Below are 8,397 nucleotides of genomic sequence, written 5' to 3' on the forward strand. Positions count from 1 at the left end.
TCTTTCTATGAAAATAGTGTATTCCATTTGTCCAACCCCATACGGGAGTAGTGCCGTCAGTGGATCTCATGCGGTGCACTGTAGGCATTGCTTAAGGTTCTTTGCAGCGTGCCTTCTTCCCCTAGCTGCAACCACTTTCAATCCTTTTACTGTGCCTCCTTTCATATTCTCTTTCTTCATCTTAATTTCCACCCTCTCCTAACAATTGTGTCATAGTGCAACTTCTAGGTTTTCCTCCTGTTACACCTTTCAAACCTTTCATTGTCAATTTCCATTTCAGCACTGAATGACCTCATAGGTACCAGTGCTTGGCCTTTGGCCTAAATTCTATATTCAACTCGATTCAATCCATTTGTCCAAATTATCAGTTTAGAAAAATGAATAAGCAAGAAGCCTCCCACTTTCATGCTGGAGAAGAGCCTACTCTGCCAAAGTAACTGCTCTCTCTGTGTTTTATTTGTTTGTGAAATAAACCGCTTCTTTAATCACGCAGGAAAAGTCTGCTCCTCGGGTGACTGTGGTGCAGTGAAGGAGAACTCTTGTCTCCCGAGAGGGAAAGTCTGCGATGGAGTGCAGGACTGTAATGCAAATGAGGACGAGATGTCTTGCGCTGGAGTGGCTAGGATACACACCACTAACGGTGGGTCTGTTCATGACATTATCAGTATCGTGGGCACAGTTTTCCGTGTCGAAAATGATGACAATGGTTACAGCTCCTCAATAATATAGTATGTGAGTATATGGTCTTTAATGGATATTAAAAGCTTCCGAACCTTGTACTAGGTTCATCTTCAGTCATTAAAGACCATATACTCACAAACTATATTATTGTGGACCTGCAACCATTATCAGTATCATTATGATTTTGCAACCAACATTATGGAACTTTCATAAGTGCATTGAATATTTTATAAGTACTTTCTGTCTGTCTAAAGATCTTCTCTGGTGGAGACAGATCACATACGTACATCTCTAAAGTTCATAGGTGGACTCATATATTAGTTTAGAAATTTCAGGCGTATGCTACCATAGCTTATCCTTAGCATATCATTATTATTTTCATTGTTTTTGATAAAGCTGGTTATATGCCAGTACCAACTTTTACCCTTAGAACAACCTGTACTTTACAAATGAAGGTTAGTTGGTTGGTTTATATTAGACAGCTTTCACGCTAGCACCGACCCTTGCCCTAAGGCAGCTTGTAAATTTGTTAAGGTGTGAAAAGGACAAGGAACCCTATTGCGCACCTCCAAACTCTAGTCAACCATGAGACTTTGAAGCCCTTTTGGTGTGGATTAAGTAGCAGTGCCTGGGCATTACCTCTACCTATGATGAAAGCGGGAACAGTCACTCTTGATCTAGTTTCTTCTTGGTCTAGCTTGGTGCTTGTGCTATGCGGGTATTACGGGTTCATAATGAAGGAGCTGATCTTGATGGTTCATGGTGGAGGTAAACAGTTTCCCTTTCTTGGTTTCTATCAGTCGTGGACAGCAGAGCCGGCTCATGGCATAAGCGAACTAAGCAGCTATGGGACCCCCATACAGCACTTGGAAACTATGAGATTTTTAAGTGTCAAGACAGTCATATGGTGAGGCAGAGGTCATCATACTGATGTAAAGAAGAAAACATCCAGATTCATGTTTGGTATTAAAAAGATAGACAATATTCTGCCTCATCAATATACCTAGAGGAAGTGCTGGGTTATTCTTCAGGAAATCTGCCTTGTCATGATTCATATAGTGTGAGGAAGGCAATTTTTGTTGTTTCTGTGACAGACTTGCTACCATTAATAATTTCCTTAAATGCTATTTTGTCTGTGCAGTATTGTTAGTGCAGTTGGTCCTTGTTTAATTTTATCAGCTCTGCTTGTCTTCTGCTAGCCACTTCTCCTTACCATTTATTCATGATCAGCCTGATTTGCCCGTTGATTTCTTGTTTAAGAGGATGCCATTAGCAAGAACCTGCTTTGTTGAGCCAATTTCTTACATGGTTTGTTCCCAGGTTAAACAAAGGGAGCACCCATGAAATTCCTCGTAAGATTTTTGGGTACATGCACTGCTCACTGAGGCAGATGTCGGGGTTGGTGGCTTTGGTATAGACCGTCTGGATTACCCTTCTGTCAAGGAGAAGTGACCCATCAAAGCATCTCTCACATATAAAAGACAGGACATAAAAGTCTGGATCTTGCTGAATGCTTTACCTTCTACACTGCCCATATGAAAGTTAGCAAAAAACACAAGATGGGACCTCGACGCCACTCTGTCACGCTGTGTACAGGATGTTCCCTAAAGTGGTGAAGATAGGCAAAGTTCACCATGCAAACCTATAATGTGTTTATTGCCTTCATCTAGGATTTCTAGTTTTTACTGTCATACGTCCCTCTGGACATTGAACTTTGTTGTGGAGAGTGTTTCCATGCCCAAGGATGTAATGACCGTTTCAGAGGAGTCCTTCAGAGCCTCCAGGAAGTCTGCAGATTACTGGAGGCAATACCGTTTCGAAGGTAGGAATTTATAGTTTGCTGAAACATTAGTGTGGGAATCTCGCTAGTGACAGGCCTGAAAGTGACCTGGGTCGTGTGTGTGTGTGTGTTTTTTTTTTTTTTTTTCTTTTTTTTGTTTTTTTTTTTTTTTTTTTTTTTTTTACAAAAGATGGCTAGAGATAATATGTTGCCAAAACGAGTAAAACCTAACACGCTTTTCGACCTATGAACTTTGGAAATATTAGTATGACATTCCACACCAGAGAAGATTATTAGAATAAAAAAAATATAAGTAAAAGATTATTACAGTTAAAACAACAATCTTTTCTGATGTTATAGAAGTATGGAAGGTCCGTCGCATTATTATTATTATTATTATTATTATTTTTTTTTTTTTTTTTTTTTTTTTTGCTCTATCACAGTCCTCCAATTCGACTGGGTGGTATTTATAGTGTGGGGTTCCGGGTTGCATCCTGCCTCCTTAGGAGTCCATCACTTTTCTTACTATGTGTGCCGTTTCTAGGATCACACTCTTCTGCATCAGTCCTGGAGCTACTTCAGCCTCTAGTTTTTCTAGATTCCTTTTCAGGGATCTTGGGATCGTGCCTAGTGCTCCTATGATTATGGGTACGATTTCCACTGGCATATCCCATATCCTTCTTATTTCTATTTTCAGATCTTGATACCTATCCATTTTTTCCCTCTCTTTCTCTTCAACTCTGGTGTCCCATGGTATTGCGACATCAATGAGTGATACTTTCTTCTTGACTTTGTCAATCAACGTCACGTCTGGTCTGTTTGCACGTATCACCCTATCCGTTCTGATACCATAGTCCAGAGGATCTTTGCCTGATCGTTTTCTATCACTCCTTCAGGTTGGTGCTCGTACACTTATTACTGCAAGGTAGCTGATGTTTCTTGCACAGGCTCCAGTGGAGGGCTTTTGCCACTGAATCATGCCTCTTTTTGTACTGGTTCTGTGCAAGTGCCGGGCATTCACTTGCTATGTGGTTTATGGTTTCATTTTTCGTATTGCACTTCCTACATATGGGAGAGATGTTATTTCCGTCTATCGTACTTTGAACATATCTGGTTCTTAGGGCCTGATCTTGTGCCGCTGTTATCATTCCTTCAGTTTCCTTCTTTAGCTCTCCCCTCTGTAGCCATTGCCAATTGTCATCGCTGGCTAGTTCTTTAGTCTGTCTCATGTATTGTCCGTGCATTGGTTTGTTGTGCCCAGTCCTCTGTTCTTTCTGTCTTTCTCCTGTCTCTGTATACTTTTCTGGGTCTTCGTCTACTTTATTAGTCCTTCTTCCCATGCACTCTTTAGCCACTCGTCTTCACTGGTTTTCAGATATTGCCCAGCGCTCTGTTTTCGATGTTGACGCAGTCCTCTATACTTAGTAGTCTCTCCCTCCTTCCTTTCGTGTTATGTATAGTCTGTCCGTATTTGCTCTTGGGTGTAGTGCTTTGTGTATTGTCATTTGTTTCCTGGTTTTCTGATCTATGCTGCGGAGTTCTGCCTTCGTCCATTCCACTATTCCTGCGCTGTATTTGATTACTGGCACTGCCCATGTGTTTATGGCTTTTATCATATTTCCGGCGTTGAGTTTTGACTTGAGTATCGCATTGAGTCTCTGCATATATTCTTTCCTGATCGTGTCCTTCATCTCTTGGTGTTTTATATCTCCTCCTTCCATTATTCCCAGGTATTTGTATCCTGTCTCATCTATGTGTTTGATGTTGCTCCCATCTGGTAGCTTTATCCCTTCAGTTCTCGTTAATTTGCCTTTTTGTAAGTTGACTAAGGCGCATTATTATTATTAATTATTATTATTATTATTATTATTATATTATTATTATTTTATTATTATTATTAGTTATTAATTATTATTATTTAAAAGAACGTGAATACCCTATAAAGAGATAGAACGAATAAGTACTTGCTTATAATGTAATACAACAGTCAAAACTGAAGCTTGAAGTCTATCCTTTTAATTACACGGGAAAAACACATCTCCATAAGAATTTTAGCCCTCCATTATCACTATTGTCAAGACTCTGCAGATATTTCCGTGAAACACACCACAAGAACATTAAACTGCTGAACAAATTTCTACAATGCAGGCTTCTTGTAGTTTTACAAAAAAGAGGAAAATACTGTCAGAAGATGAACATTAATGGCTAAGCAAATTCATGATTAGTAAAAAGACGCCAGTCAAATCAATGTATTTAGATATTCACTAGATGAGGGTTCCAGTCAGAAAGATAATTTTGCAACTAAACAAAAGATGCTATTGCTTTTTCTCAACCGCTGTACTTGTTCTCAACCGCTGTACTTTTTCTGGAAGTTACTCACATTTCATTTGCAGGAGCAGACAGCACCAATGATTTGATGATGCAGTGTTCGGGAGGACTGAAGATTCCTTCAGCTTGGCGTTGCGACGGCAGGAAGGACTGCCCCCTTGATGGCTTGGACGAGGTAGGTACCCTTCGCCGGAGTTTTGTTTTGCATGATAATTCATTTCGGCGCGGCCATGGAATTCCATGAGGCCATGGTTCTCGACGAATTCCATTGTTCCAGAGCCAACAGTGGAAATGGCCTCGTGGAATTTGGTAACTTCTTGAGGCCTAGATGTATAACTTTCGCTGTGTGTTCGTGAAAAGGCTTCTATATCTACTTTATACGAAGATTTTATTTTCGAGCAGTCTTCAAAGTCTTCAATTATTGCAATGCCTGAGTGCATCTCCTCCTTTACCTTTTTTCATGTTGTATGCAATCGGCTTCGACTTAATTCAGTGTCACCAGTCGCCGAGTCCGCTCCAACATCCATAAATTTGACTAAAGTATCGTAATATTTCACCCTCAAATTTTGTTCGTTTTTTCTCATGTCTTGTTATTCATTTTCTTGTCATGGTCTTTCTTGTGTTATTTTGCATTTCATTTATTATCCGAATCAGTTTTCCTCAAAAGATCATTTCGTTCAGTCTTACTGTTTCGCGTCAACATTTTCTGTTTTACTTAATTCTTAATATCGTACTATAATAGATTCACATCAACCGTGCATCTGATGTCTAGGCCTGTCCCTTACGACGCTCCTGAGAGAGTTAACATAAGCAGGATGTATGTTTCACCTCTCCAACAGAATCAGGATGCATGTTTCACCCCTCCTGAGGAATACGTCTTTCAAAAGTAGCCCTCAGGAGAGATGGACCATACTTCCTGCCTATGTGAACACTCTAGAGAGACTGAGGAGAGTTTCCAACCCTGTGATTGGCTTATCAACAGCCAATCAGGAGCGTCGTAAGGGACTGGCCTAGACATCAGATGCACGATTGATGTGAATCTACTATAGTAGGCCGTGTGGTCTCTACTCTCTCTAGAGACATGACTTAAGAAGGAAGGAATTGTACCGCCACTTAGTAGATGGCCCTTAGTTCTGCCATCCATTACATCCCACCCAGTACGCCAGCTATTTATTTACTCCATGTACTTCGTCAGCGATCTTTCACCTATACTCTGTTTTATTCCATCCGTCCACCCGCCTGTGGTGTTTGCGTATGGTAACACTGCGTCCCGGGCTTTAGATAGTTACGCTGTGTGTAAGTTTTAGGTAAATAAAAGGATATCTGTGTGTACATTTGCAACTGAAAAGTAGATTAATAATTTGCTTTATGCGAATTACACCGTTAATATTCGAAATAGGATATTATTATAATTGTTGAATGTAAGCTTATGTTGGATACTCCCTTCAGCAGAAATGTCATCGGAAACGCCTTTTGGGATTCAACATTTTCAAGTTGATTTTGAATTTGTTTCTGTTAATGTATATTGGTGTTCATTTTAATATTTATGTGCAATACTCACTGTAGTTTTATCTTAATCTATGTAGTTCCAGTGTCTTGATTTCCTTGTTATTTCTACTTGAATTTGGTGAGGGCGAATCCTTATCCTTTCTTGAGACGATTGATATGAACTGAGTTAGGGGGAACCTTCCTCTGATGTGGACTTTGGTTTTATTATGGCAATTAATATTAATATATATATATATATCTAATTATAATATATATATTATATATTATAGGTATCATAGTATGTATATATATATATATATATATAGTATATATATTGTATATATATATATATATATTGTAATATATATTATATATGTTAACGATATATATATATAGATATATATAATATATGATATATATCAGATATATGTAGTTATATATATATCTATATATATATATATTGATATAGGTGAATATATATATATATATATATATATTATATATATATATTATAGGATATAGAGATACTCGATATAGATATATTATAGAAGAGTATATATATGTTATATAGATATATACACACATATATCTAGATATATATAATATATACCCCCTATATATGCGTGTATATATATCTATATATATATCCGATAATATATATATATATATATATATATATATATATATATCTTTTTATAAAGTAATGGATTTTTGACACACTGACTTTGCCGAATGTGTCTTATTTTCTTTATCATTAGTGAAATATATTATCCTGAAATATATTTTCTTTTTTCAGAACTCATGCACATTGGAAATAAAGACTAAATTCATTCTAGACCAATGGCTATTGAATAAATTCGAGCACTGAACAAACACACAAGTTTATTCATTAAAACCCCAGTTCATTTTCGCTCTCTGCCTGTTTGTTGATTTATGTAAATCAATAATGGCTGCGGAGAGTCATTTCGACTAGTTTTAAAAACTTTTCATTTAGGGGAGGAGGAGGGAATTTCACTTTGGACCAGCGCATTATTTTATCAACAATGATGACTGTGTCAGCAAGAGCGAGAAAATCTGGATTTTCAGGGATACTGATTCAAATGTGTGCCACCTAAATCTAGGGAAGTCTTAGAAAATTCTAAAGTTGAAGACTATACGTAGACAAGTGGGTCAAGTAATCCAACCCGACCTAACCTATTTGAGATTATTTCATATGCTTACTTAATTAGACAGTTACATTAGCTTTCGAATGGGATGTTCTGCGTTTCACCTGTGCGTATCTTTAACATCAGTCAATGGTTCTGAATAGTTAAAATTGACTCCATTTGTCACTGATTAGGTTGGCTGCACAATGTGGCATATTTCTAACATCAGTCATTGGTTCTGAAAAGTTAAAATGAACCCCTTTTGTCACTGGACAGGTTGGCTGCACACACTGCGGTGCGGACGAGTTCGTCTGCCCTAGAACGGGAGTGTGCGTTCCTCAGCAGCAGGTGTGTGACGGGTCGCCTTCGCTCCCTTCGTGCACCGACGAAACGTTCTGCAACTCTTGTCCGCCGGGACAGTTCGTATGCGATGTGTGCGTCGCCAGGTAACGTTGTGAGCGTCTCTTATTCTTCGATGTCAAGTCAGAATTCGTGACAACGCATGACCTTACCAAATTCTCCATGTTCCAAGGGGTCCACAACAATAAGAACGTTAAAAAAAAGTTCGTCTATAATTTACAAACACTTTATAAAAAGCTTTCGAACCCTTCCCTGAGTTCATCTTCAGTCCAGGGAAGGGTTCGAATGCTTTTACAAAGTGTTTATAGATTATACACGAACTTTTAACGTTCTTATGATTGTGGACCCCTTGGAACATTGTATATGGTCTCGCAATAGAGAGTTTTCCCCAACTAGAATTCTTCATATCGAGAAAGCTAAAGCTGGATCGGCCATCTTGCCCAGCCATACCTGTTGCTTCGTGATATGGAAAGTCACATCAACAGACGTGTCATTCCTTTTGTCTGAAAGCGAGCTTTCATATCTTTGCATTGTGTCAATATCCTCAGAGGATGATGACGCAACTTGGTGACTACTTTCACTCTCGCCCTTGGTTGCCAAGCTTTGGAAAAATCC

Source organism: Macrobrachium nipponense, chromosome 31 (genome assembly GCF_015104395.2).
Source record: "Macrobrachium nipponense isolate FS-2020 chromosome 31, ASM1510439v2, whole genome shotgun sequence".
NCBI classification, from domain to species: Eukaryota; Metazoa; Arthropoda; class Malacostraca; order Decapoda; family Palaemonidae; genus Macrobrachium; species Macrobrachium nipponense.